The 13,691-nt window shown below is 48.2% G+C and overlaps 1 protein-coding gene across 1 annotated transcript in view; it reads right to left on the bottom strand.

The window, feature by feature from the left end:
• The window catches only part of LOC141051258 (uncharacterized), a 95,184-nt gene extending 82,712 nt beyond the window's left edge, over positions 1–12,472 (bottom strand). The window contains exon 1 of the mRNA XM_073548120.1: positions 12,417–12,472. The gene's annotated coding sequence lies outside the window, so the exon portion shown is untranslated. The remainder of the gene's footprint in view (positions 1–12,416) is intronic.
• Between the last annotated feature and the right edge of the window lie 1,219 nt (positions 12,473–13,691).

Raw genomic sequence — 13,691 nt, forward strand, 5'->3', positions numbered from 1 at the left:
GAGTGTGCACCGCTGTATGGTGTGAAAAAATGCACGCTCAGTACCTCAGCAGGACAAAAAAAAAAAAATTAAGATTGCTTTTAAAAAGCAGTTGTAGAGCAGTGGGTAAACAGCAATGCAGCCGTCAGGAAGCCTTAGAAGGCAGCCTAACAACCAACACCGCTGATCCACCAAAATATAGCCTCCCCTTGCACTGCACACACAGTGACTGGTGTGTTGTACAGGCAAAATCGCTAGCAGTAGAAGCAGTTTTTTTTCTTCTTCCCTGCCTAACGCTCTCCCTACAGAATCAGCAGCAGCAACCTCTCCCTATGCTAAGATCGGCAGAAGTAAGATGGCGGTCGGCGTGCACGCCCTTTTATACCCCCTGTGACGCCCACCAAAGCAAGCCAATCACTTGCATGCCCTTCTGAAAGATGGTGGTGACCCCTGCCTATGTCATCACGTTGCCCACAGTGTCCGTGGATCCTGATTGGCTGAAAAAGAGCGCAAAACAAACTTTTGAAACGCGACTTTGGCGCGTAAGTTGCCGACCTCGTGGCCGACCTCATCCTACGGTCGGGTTTCGTTTCATGAAACCCGACTTTGCCAAAAGTCAGCGACTTTTGAAATTTTTCGACCCGTTTCACTCAACTCTAGTAAACATGGTGCTCACTGCCTATCATGATCTGTCACGTAACTTTGGAGTGCAAAACACAGAAGCCACAGGCCGTAGGCGATTCAATTGGATTGGCATGAGAGGGAGGGCACATTTAAAAATGTGCGCTGGAATGTCACATGTCTGTGGGTAGGAAAACTGTTAAAGCTGATGAGAAACCACCACTGCATCTCATTGTGAGTCGACGTCCATAAGAAATCGAAGCCATTGATCATCTGAAGCTGGATCCCAGCCAGCGGGACAGGGCATAGCTACGTCTTAACCATCATCTTCTATCAGTTCACCAAATTTGAAGTGCCAGTCCCAGTGATCTATTTGACAGCCCAGACTACACAGCGGAGGAGCAGGGAGAGGTAAACATTGCAAATGCTGGGGCCCTGCCCAAGCAAGGGGGGCCCACTCGTGGGCGTCGGCACTGGCACTGGGCCCCTCATAGTACGGCGGTGTGTCTGACGGCGGGTGTGCACCACCACCGTCAGAGACACTTGATTGCACTATGAGGGACCCTGTGCCAGTGCCCGCGCCCACGAGTCGGCCCACCCACCTGTCCAGGGCAATGGCACTCGCACGGTTGCGTGCACTCAGTGGTGACCCCGGCCATTGGGGGGGGAGGAGGCTGCCCAGTTAGGGAGGTTTACAAAATGGCATATGTTGATGTGGGACATTCACCTGCTGCTAAAGGCGAAATTGGTCAAGTCCCAGGAACAGGCGGACCAAAGAAAACAATTTTTCTGGCAACCTATGTGTCATCAGGGTAAGGTGGGGCAAAATCCCTGGAAACCCATGCATGGTTCATTTTAATGAAGGTTAGATCATCCACATTTTGGGTCAACAGATGGGTCCTTTTTTCTGTCAGTATTGATCCAGCAGCACTGAAGACTCTTTCCGATAGCACACTTGCAGCTAGGCATGCGAGCTCCCGTAAGGCATATTGTGCCAATTCAGGCCAGGTGTCCAGTTTAGCTGCCCAATAGTCAAATGGGAATGACCTGTGAGGGAGAACATCGATATGGGAGGAAAAGTAGTTTGTAACCATACTTGACAAGTGTCGATGCAGTATTACCAGTCGTGTGAGTGGGACTTGAAAAATCAGTTCCCAACATGGTCATGAAACCCCTGTCTCCAACGCCACTTCTGATGTGTCCACCACCAACACCACTTGCAAGTTGCCCCCGGCCCCTATGGCTCGTGTGAGAACCATCACCGCTGCTGTGTGCTGGGAATGCCTCAACCAACCGGTTTACCAGAGTAGCTTGTTTGTTAGCCAATATTAGGTCAAGGTTCTCCTGTGGCATGATGTTTTGGAATTTGCCTTTATAGCGTGGATCCAGGATGCTGGCCAACCACTAGTCATCATCGTTCATCATTTTGGCAATGCGGGGGTCCCTTTTTAGGATCTGCAAGACATAATCTGACATGTTGGCCAATGTTCCCGGTGTCAATGATGCACTGCGAGTGCTGGGTGGAGGAGCACTTTCTGGCAAATCCACATCCCTCCAGTCACGCACAAACCCTGTACCAGACCTTGCAAAGCCAACATTTTCTCTTGCCCCAGGAGAAGCATCCTCCTCCCCATCATCATCCTCCTCCTCTTCTTCTTCCACCTCATCCACGACAGTTCCCTGACCAGACAATGGCTGACTGTCATCAAGGCTTCCCTCCTCCTCTTCCTCCTCAACCTCGGCTGCAGACGCCTGCTCCTTAATGAGCGTCAAAGTTTGCATGAGCAGACGCATAAGTGGGATGCTCATGCTTATGATGGCGTCATCTGCACTTACCAGCCGTGTGCATTCCTCAAAACACTGAAGGAGTTTACAGAGGTCTTTCAGTTTCGACCACTGCACACCTTTCAACTCCATGTCTGCCCTCAAAGTGCCTGCCCGTGTATCATCCCACAAATGCATTACGGCCTGCCTTTGTTCGCACAGCCGCTCAACCATGTGCAGGGTGGAGTTCCACCTTGTTGCAACATCGATAATTAGGCGGTGCTTGGGAAGGTGGAGCAATAGCTGCAGCTTCTGCATACGACTGGAGTGTATCGGCGACCGGCGGATGTGCAAGCACAGTCTTCGAACCTTAAGGAGCAGGCCTGTTAAATCCGGATAATTAGTGAGGAAGCACTGCACCACCAGGTTCAAGGTGTGAGCCAAGCAAGGTATGTGTCTGAGTTTTGAAAGGGCTATGGCTGCCACAAAATTCCAGCCGTTATCACTAACTACCTTGCCTGCCTCAAGATGTAGACTGCCCAGCCATGACTCAGTTTGTTGCTGAAAGTAGTCGGCCAGTACCTCTGCGGTGTGTCTGTCGCCCAAACACATCATCTGCAACACAGCCTGCTGAAGCTTTCCACTAACTGATCGATAGGGGGACACCTCGTTTGCAACACTGTCAACTGCGGATGCAGTGCTCGTGCGACTGCGCTCTGTGGACCAGCTTTCACTTCTGGAGGAGGGTCGAACGCCTACAACCAACTGTTTCCTATACCATGGGCTAGGCAGCACTGTGCCACCACCGCTGTCCCCTGTGGACCCTGCATCCACCACATTAACCCAGTGCGCAGTGATGGACACGTAACGGCCTTGTCCATGCCTACTGGACCATGCATCAGTTGTGAGGTGCACCTTTCTACTCACTGACAGCTTGAGTGCATGGACAATGCGGTCTTTCACATGAAGGTGGAGGGCTGGGATGGCTTTGCGAGAGAAGAAGTGGCGACTGGGTAGTTCATAGCGTGGAACTGCGTAGGCCATTAGTTTGCGGAAAGCTGCGCTTTCAACCAACCGATAGGGCATCATCTCTAACGAGATTAGTTTGGCAATGGGGGTGTTCAAAGCCAGTGTACGCGGATGAGAGGATGAGCACTTTTTGTCCTACTCATAGTCTCTGGTAGGGTGAGCTGGATTTGAGAGCTGGATATGGTGGAAGTAGCGGTGGACATGGTGGACTGAGAGAGGGTTGGTGATGGTGATGGAGTTGGTGTTCTTTCTGATGGCCTAGATTCAGTCTTTCTTTGCAATAACAGTGTGATTCCCTGAATGATTTGCCTTTGCGACGACAACTCAACATTTGCTGCTGGTGGAGTGCTAATCGGTGGACTTACAGTGGGGGAAACAATGTTGTGTTGCTGACTACCTTCTTTGGGAGCAGTAGCACATGTGGTACGTGAGTTTTGGTAGTCCATCCACGCTTGCAAGTGCATGGTGGTTAAATATCTTAGCATGCAACTAGTATTCAAATTTCTCAGATTTTTCCCTCGGCTAAAGGTCTTTGCGCACTTCTTACAGATTACCTTTGCCTGATCATTAGGATTTTGTTCAAAAAAGTGCCACACTGCACTCTTCCTACTAGGGAAGACAGTTTGAGGCCTTGCACGCTGTGCTTTTTTGACCCTGGCCAAGCTGTCCTGCAATTTTTTGCGTTTTTGTAACCCATTTTTGGACTGCTCCGGGCCTGCCAGATAACAACTGTTGCGATGTCGATGCCCGCTGCGGATGCTCCTCCTCCTCTTCTGAGCTATTGGCAGCGGCACACTCTACCCCCAATGGATGCCAATCTGGGTCAACAACTGGGTCATCCATCACCTCCTCTTCAATGTCATGTGCACCTTCCTCTGTGTCTCTGTATATGGTGGTATAGTATGTGGGAGGGGGCAACTGAGTTTCATCAGGGTCAGATTCTGGCTCAGTACACTGCGAGGACAATGTAGTGCTCTGAGTGAATGTACCAGCAGATAAATCTAGCAGTGGCTGTGCATCAGTGCACTCCATGTCAGATTCATCTTGGCCTGGGTAATTCACGATTTGACTTGATAACCCAGGGATGGTATGTGAAAACAGCTCCATGGAGTAATCTGTAGTGTGGCCTACCGCATCCTTCAATTTTGGTAGGGGTGAAGGACACAAGGAAAGGTGTGGTTCATGACCATGAGCCTCCAATGACGACTCAGTGCTTATATTTTTGAAAACTTCAGAAGAGGAGGCGATAGAGCTGGAGGCTGAGTCAGCAATGTAAGCCAAAACTTGTTCTTAAAGCTCCGGCTTTAGAAGCGATTTACCTACTCCCAGAAAAGGGAGCCTTCGAGGCCTTCTGGAGCCAGACGATGACGCAGCCTCAACACCTCCAGTATTAGGTGCTATTTTGCTTTTGCCACTACCAGCAGATCCACCACCAACACCATCATTACCAGTTGCCTACCCCAGCCCACTTCCACGGACTCTTCCACCACATTTCCTCATTTTTTGGAAAAATTTACCCAAATTTACACCAACTCTCTGGTACTGTAAAACAAGGTACAAGGTGTATATAGTACTGGGGAGAATTGGAATGTCTCTACACTTCAGGACACTGTGGGATTCAGTCAGGCCCTGTTTATTTAACACCGCAATATGACAGGCAGATTCTCTATGCTGTTAGAAACGTTTATAGAGGACTGTGGAGAATTGGACTGTCTCTACACTTCAGGACACTGTGGGATTCAGTCAGGCCCTGTTTATTTAACACCGCAATATGACAGGCAGATTCTCTCTGCTGTTAGAAGGGTGTATAGAGGACTGTGTAGAATTGGAATGTCTCTACACTTCAGGACACTGTGGGATTCAGTCAGGCCCTGTTTATTTAACACCGCAATATGACAGGCAGATTCTCTATGCTGTTAGAAAGGTGTATAGAGGACTGTGTAGAATTGGAATGTCTCTACACTTCAGGACACTGTAGGATTCAGTCAGGCCCTGTTTATTTAACACCGCAATATGACAGGCAGATTCTCTCTGCTGTTAGAAGGGTGTATAGAGGACTGTGTAGAATTGGGATGTCTCTACACTTAAGGACACTGTGGGATTCAGTCAGGTCCTGTTTATTTAACACCGTAATGTGACCGGCAGAAATTGACGAGCGTATGACAAACTACAAGGTGTATATAGAATTGGGCAGAACTGGAATCTCCCTACAGTGTAGGTCTGTAAGAACGGAACAACTCCTCGACTTATCCTTACAGAGTCACACACAGATAGCTTCACTGTGGCCGTGATAACAGCCGTTACACGGTACTGAGAGAGGAGCCTGCACGTACACCGCTGTCCAGTGTATGTAAAATTGTCAAGCTCCGTGTTTTAGTATACGGACTGACACACGCTGTCTCTATAGTTTTGAATGTAATCAAACAGCAAATATACTAAACTGTTTGAAAACCAGACAAAACTATAAGGTGGAGGTCTGTAAGAACGGAACAACTCCTCGACTTATCTTTACAGAGTCACACACAGATAGCTTCACTGTGGCCGTGATAACAGCCGTTACACGGTACTGAGAGAGGAGCGTACACCGCTGTACGGTGTGTGAAAAATGAACGCTCAGTAACTCACAAGGACAAAACAATGAAATCTGGATTGCTTTGAAAAAAGCAGTTTGCTCAACAGTGGGCACACAGCAATGCAGCTACCAGGTAGCCTTAAAAGGCAGCCTAATAACCAACAGAGCTGATGCACCAAAATATAGCCTCCCCTTGCACTGCACAGTGACTGGTGTGTTGTACAGGCAAAATCGCTAGCAGCAGAATCAGTTTTTGGTATCTTCTTCCCTGTCTAACACTCTCCCTACAGAATCAGCAGCAGCTCTCCATATTCTGAGATCAGCATGAGTAACATGGCGGTTGGCGTCCCCGCCCTTTTATACCCCCTGTGACGCCCCACAAAGCAAGCCAATCACTTGCATGCCCTTCTCCAAGATGGTGGTGACCGCTGCCTATGTCATCACGTTGCCCACAGTGTCCGCTCTTCCTGATTGGCTGCAAAAAGGGCGCTCAAGCATCTTTTGAAACGCGACTTTGACGCTAAAGTCCCCGACCTCGTGGCCGACCTCACGCTAAGGTCGGGTTTCGTTTCATGAAACCCGACTTTGGCGAAAGTCGGCGACTTTTCAATTTTTTCGACCCGTTTCGCTCAACTCTAGCGGGCACACAAAACTTTGTCACATTTGGGCCATACTAGTCTTGCCTTGTGCTGAGGCGCTGCTTCTGCTCCCTCTTTGTGCAGAGCTTCCTCCACTGCCTCGACGCACAGAGCTGCTTTGTAAAGCACTAGCAGCACTGCTCTCGGGTGGAATGGAGAACATGATGGAATGCACCAGTGTGTCTTGGTACGCCAGCATTTTACGCTCCCGGTTCAACGGTGTTATGAGGCTTTGTAAGTTGTCCCGGTAGCGAGGATCTAGGAGGGTGTACACCCAATAATCAGCCGTGTTGAGAATGTGGGCGATGCGGCGGTCGTTTCTCAGGCACTGCAGCATGAAATCAACCATGTGCTGCAGACACCCAACTGCCCAAGAAACGCTGTCCCCTGCTTGAGGCGTCATCTCTGCCTGCTCTGCATCACCCCACCCTCGCTGTACATACTGACTACTAGAGCATTGTGTACCTCTCTCCTCTGGAGAGATGTCTTCCTCCTCCATTGACTCCTCATCCTCCTCACAAAGTGTCCCTAGGCCTTTGTGAGGAACCACGTTGCGCAGACTGTCCAGAAGCAGATTGCATTTGTGACTCCTCATCCTCCACCTCTTCCAAAATCTCCTCCCTTAGTGCTTGCACTGTTTTTTGAAATAGGCAGATAAGGGGGACAGTCATGCTGACTAGTGCATCATCTGCACTCGCCATCCGAGTGGAATCACCGAAGGCACGCAAAACGTGGCAGCTGTCCTTCATAGAGGCCCACTCAGTGGTGCTGAAGTGTGACCGGCGCACAGTGCGACTTGTTTGCGCCTGATGCAGCTGGTACTCCATTACTGCTGCCTGCTGTTCACACAACCACTCCAACATATGTTACGTTGAATTCCACCTGGTGGGTAGGTCACATATGATGCGATGTTCCGGAAGGCGGAATCGGCGCTGCAGAACTGCAATGCGCGATCTTGCAATGCTGGAACGCCGCAAGTGAGTGCACTCTATGCGTACCTTGTGCAGCAGTGCATCAAGATCCGGATAGTCCCTCAGAAAGCTCTGCATGACCAAGTTGAGCACATGTGCCAGACATGGGATGTGAGTGAGGTTGCCTAGGCCCAGAGCTGCCACCAGATTTCGGCCATTGTCACACACTACCAAGCCTGGCTGGAGATTCGCTGGCACAAACCACACGTCGCTCTCCTGCTTGATGGAATTCCAGAACTCCTGCGCTGTGTGGCTTCGATTCCCCAAAGAAATTAATTTCAGTACGGCCTGTTGATGTTTGGCCACGGCTGTGCTCATATCGGTCGCAACAGGCTCCTGCAGTGCTGATTCTGAGGAACTGGAGTATGAGGAGGAGTCAATGTGTACAGACTGGATTCCTGCAATCCTTGGAGTTGGCAGAATACGTACAGCGCCACTCTCAAGATCTGCACCCGGCTCCTCAACATTGACCCAATGGGCAGTGAGGGAAAGGTATCGTCCCTGTCCATGGTTACTGGTCCACGCATCGGTGGTCAGGTGGACCTTGCTACTGACGGCGTTTAGTAGCGCATGTTTAATTCTTCCCTCCACATGCTTTTGCAGGGCAGGGACGGCTTGCCTGCTGAAATAAAAGCGGCTGTGCACGGTGTATTGTGGAGCTGCCAATGCCATGAAGTTACGGAAGGTGTCAGTCTCCACCAGCCTGAATGAGAGCATTTCAAGGGCCAGTAGTTTTGCAATGCCAGCATTCAGAGCCTGTGCTCAGGGATGGTTTGCCGAGTATTCCCGCCTTTTCTCCCATGCCTGTGCTACCGATGGCTGTAGAGTGGCCTGGGAGTGTGAGAATGACAGGGAACGTGGTGCTGTGGGTGGAATGTCACTGGGTCTCTGGACAACAGTGCCAGAGGTTCTTCCATGGTGATCCTGTGAGGAAGCCGAACCAGCTGTGTGTGAGCTGGAGAAAGAGGCTACAACACGAGTTGAAGAGGTGGTAGGTGGTGCTGTAGGTTGGCCTACGTCTTCAGTGTGTCTTTGTAACTCCACCACATGCTTGGTCTGCACGTATTTCCACATATTTGTGGTATTCAGGTTGCTGACACTTTTCCCTCTTTTGACTTTCTAATTACACAGCTTGCATTTGACAAAGCAAATGTCATCTGCAACTGTGTCAAAAAAGGACCACGCACTGCAAGTCCTGGGAGCGCCCGTTTTGGGTTTTGGAAGAGGAATGCTCCTAACGGGTGCCGAAGTGGAGGCTACAGGCAACAAAGTCTGCCCCCTCCCTCTCCCTCCTGGACCTCGTCATCTACACTCCCCTCTTCAAACACCTGCTTCTCCTGGGTAGTCTCACCAGCACAACACCAGAAAGTGGCACCTGAGTCTCATCATCTGATGCGTACTGAGGTGTGCTGACCATAGGCACTGGCCCACCCGCCTCTTCAGATTCAGAGGGACAAAGCAGTTGCGCATCACTGCATACGCCCTCTTCTTCACATTCTAGAATGCTGCTTGGCTGGCCCCCTGTTTCCAAGCCAAGAGATTCAGAGAACAGAAGTAGAGATGGCTCCTGTCCAGGGCTCTCTGACTGCCTGGGCAATTTGGCAGGTGGTGAAGAGACAGATGGTTGCTCTTCAGTGCTCTGGCCCTGAGAGGATGTGGAAGTCATTTAAGTCGATGCGTTAGCTGCCATCCATCCGACAGCGGCTTCAATTTGTTCGTCCCGCAGCAGTGGGGTACGGGGAGGTCCTACAAAGCTGCGCATAAAGGACTGTTGCCTGGTAAAACTGGGGGATGCTGAGTCACTGGTGCCCACAGCACGCACAGAATCCCCACTTCCTCTCCCTGCTGAAACTCCACGCCCACGACCATGTGCCTTACTCCCTGCCTTCATCTTGGTAGACTGATAAAGATAGGCAGAAAAGTACAAAGGGGGGCTTAGTGTGCTTATTCCTGAACAGCTGCTAGCAGGTATAAGAAACACTAATTTTATAAAGTGTGTGGACTGCACTTTAATATGAGCTAATGTGGCCTACACAACTGTCAAGTGGAGTGTTTGGTGAACTTTATTTACATGGTTTTTTTTTCAAAAAAACAAAAAGGATGTGTCCAAAGATGTGAAAGCGATAGTATCACAAACTTTTTGGAGCTATTACAATGCAGGAAGGTAACCTACAATGCAATAGGATCCAGGTAATGTGTGCGGGGTGGGCAGTTGCAACCTTGGGTTTCTGTGTGCCCTCCCCAGGTCACACTTTCCTCTTTGTGCATTTCACTTTGGGCTAAGTCCCGAGAAGAGACATTGTAGAGGTTGACAGGTGTGGAGTGGTCATTTAGGCTCTATTGTGTATTATCATACCCCAGAGTGGGATTATATTGACTATGATTATTGCCTTATGGAACCCTTATATGATTAATAAATTTTTGGTTATGCAATGCCGCTTTTGCCTCATACCAAGCAGCAAGTAACATCGTTTGTAGGAGCTGTCGGGTGTCACGTCTGTTTGTTCCTGTATTGTATTTTTTAACATGTCGATATTTATATGATGTACAATAAAGGTGTTTTTTTTATATTTTTCTACATCAGTTTAAAGCTCATTTGTTTATTGGGGCCATGTAGGAGCCACCTATTCAAGGATTGCTATTTTGTATTTATGAGCTCACAGGTTTTGTGATTAGGCAGTTCACGGGTAACTTAATGCAATAGATGAGGCTCCAAAAAATAGGCTAATACTAATCTGGCTGCGGCTGCAGGGCTCAAGCCAGCAAAAAGGCTCCTCTATCTACTCCTATATAGTGTTTGCAACCAACCAATGTAGATGGATACGGATGGAAGCACACTAATAGGAGAAAAAAAATCAGGAAAAATGAGCTGCAATAAAACAAAAAAAGGACTATGTATGAGGCAGTGACGCACACTGAGCGGTCTACAACCAGAGTTGTCTGCAGAACACACTACAACGTGAGCTGCACTCACACACAGAGACCTCACAGCTAGCCGTGAGCAGTGTAGAGAACTGGGCACTAGCACTGAAAGGCTGCAGAAAGGCTCCGCTGTCTACTCCTATAGTGTTTGCAACCAATGTATATGGATACGGATGATGCACACTAATAGGAGAATTAATGAAAAATGAGCAGCAATAAAACAAAAATATGTATGAGGCAGTGACGCACGCTGAGCGACCTACAACCAGAGGTGGCTGCAGGACACACTACAGTGTGAGCTGCACTCACACAAACCTTTGCAGACAGCTGTGAACAGCGCTGCAAGACAAAAGAAAGCTACAGTGATTGATAATGTAGCCTGGGTAAAGCACAATATTATTTAGCAAATCGCTATCTCTAACTGTCCCTCAGAGTCTTGAACAACAGCCTGTCCCTAACTGAATTCACAGCAGAGTGAACCCTAAATGGCGGCGGCGGCTTTTATAGTGCATCATGACATCATTTCAGCAGCCAATCACAGCCATGCCATTAGTTAACATGCCTACATGCCTAACAGGATGTGCCCACACTTCTGAGGATTCCTCATTGGCTGAATCAAATCAAACTGGCTCATAGCATTATGGGAACTTCCGATTCCGGTATTCGATATGCAAAAAGTATCGGAACTCAGTATCGGAATTGCGATAACGCGAATATCTGCCTATACCCGATATTTGCGGTATCGGAATGCTCAACACTAATCATCGCACATCATTTTGTGTCAAGAGATTGTTACTAGTGTTGAGTGATAACATCCGATATCCAGAAATATCGGATCGGATTGGATCGGCCCAATACACAAAAAGTATCGGGTATCGCTGATTCCGATACCGGAAGTCCCATTCAAGTCAATGGGACAGAAATATCAGATTTAAAAAAAACCCTTTCTTTCCTTGTACATCCAGTTCGGGAGGTGGGAAGAGTGTGGGCGGTGCGTGGGCGGACACTGTGCATGTCTATGTGTGCGGGCGGGCTCTGTGCGGGCCTCTCGGGGGCCTGTACGGGCCTGCCGGGGTTCTGTGCCGGCTGCCGGCGGTCTGTACGGGCCTGCCGGCGGTCTGTGCCGGCTGCTGGGGAGTCTGTGCCGACTGCCGGTGGTCTGTACGGGCCTGCCAGTGGTCTGTGCCAGCTGCCGGGGGTCTGTACGGGCCTGCCGGGGGTCTGTGCCGGCTGCGGGGGGGTCTGTGCCGGCTACCAGCAGTCTGTACGGGCCTGCCGGGGGTCTGTGCCGCCTGCCGGGGGGCTCTGTGCCGGCTGCCGGCGGTCTGTACGGGCCTGCCGGGGGTCTGTGCCGGCTGCCGGGGGTCTGTGTGTGTGTGTGCAGGCATCGTCCAATGGAACTATAAGTCCCATCGGGCGATGCCTGCTACAATGACAATAATTGACACATTAGCCAATGATGGGACAGTGGTAGTCCAATCATCCGGCTAATGTGTTGAATGTAAAAAAAAAAATAAAAAACATACATACTACATACATACAACATTCATACAACATACATACTACATACATACATGCATACTACATACATACTACATACAACATTCATACAACATACATACTGTACATACTACATACTACATTCATACAGCATACATACATACTACATATTGTGGGGAATAGATAGCTCAGCTGGGATCTTTGCTTTGGCACAAGCGTGTGGTTATGGAGTCACTACAGCAAACTAGCAAGTTCCACATGGATATTGACACGGCATATTTATTGTGCACACTTGTTATTCAATGTTACACATGCCAAACATGAAATAAAACATCTAAGGCCATCTGGCCACTAACTAGCAATAGCAGGCTAACTACAAAATAAACCTATATAACAGCAAAGAAATCCATGTAATCTTACTGTGTCAGCTCCCAGCTCAGCAGACGAGATAGACTCAGAGCTCCCAGCTCCTCCTGATTATATCAGCTGGACCAGTCAGGAAACCAAAACCTGGATTGAATTAGTGGAGGGGGAACTACCAATCCTTCCCATGCTGATCACTAAGGAAACCCGGACTGGATTACAGTGAAATAAACTGACTTCATCAGTACAGGGAGACATATGAAATGAAACGGGGAGAAATATACCTGTTTTCTAGTACCTCTCCCCTTGGCACCTCACAATATATACAACATTCATACAACATACATACATACTACATACATACAACATATATACTACATTCATACAGCATACATACATACTACATACATACTACATATATACAACATTCATACAACATACATACATACATACTACATACATACTACATTCATACAGCATACATACATACTACATATATACAACATTCATACAACATGCATACATACTAAATACATACTACATTCATACAGCATACATACATACTACATACATACTACATATATACAACATTCATACAACATACATACATACTACATACATACTTAGTATATACTGTATACATACTACATTCATACAACATACATACATACTACATATATACTACATTCATACAACATACATACATAGTACAAACATAAAACATGCTACAGATATATTACATACTACATTCAATACATTCATACATTCATACAATACATACATATAGACATACAGTACATATAACATAGAGTACATACTCACCATTATTTGTCACTTTGATCCCCGAAGCCAGTGTCATCTATGAAAAATATGAAAAAAACAAACCACCAAATACTCCCTGTTCCGCAGAAATCCACGAGTGAGTGTCACACAATGATCTCCTGTGGAGAACAGCAGCATCAGCTGATGCGACTGTTTTATAGGGGCTCCAGGAATCCAATGACGGGAGGTAGGTATCCTTCCGCACTGTATTCCTCCACCACTGTAAAAAAAATAGTCCCTAGTCTCACTTTTGGCATTGCTGTGTGAGCAAGTTCCCACGCAGCTTTTGCCATAAAGTGAGACTAGGGACTATTTTTTTTACAGTGGTCGGAGGAATACAGTGTGGAAGGATACCTACCTCCCGTCATTGGATTCCTGGAGCCCCTAGAGAACGGTCGCATCATCTGATGCTGCTGTTCTCCATGGGAGATCGTCATGGGACACTGCGGAACAGGGAGTATTTGGTGGTTTGTTTTTTTCATATTTTTCATAGATGACACTGGCTTCGGG

This window comes from Dendrobates tinctorius, unplaced genomic scaffold (assembly GCF_039654945.1).
Source record: "Dendrobates tinctorius isolate UK_male_01 unplaced genomic scaffold, ASM3965494v1 ptg000156l, whole genome shotgun sequence".
NCBI lineage: Eukaryota > Metazoa > Chordata > Amphibia > Anura > Dendrobatidae > Dendrobates > Dendrobates tinctorius.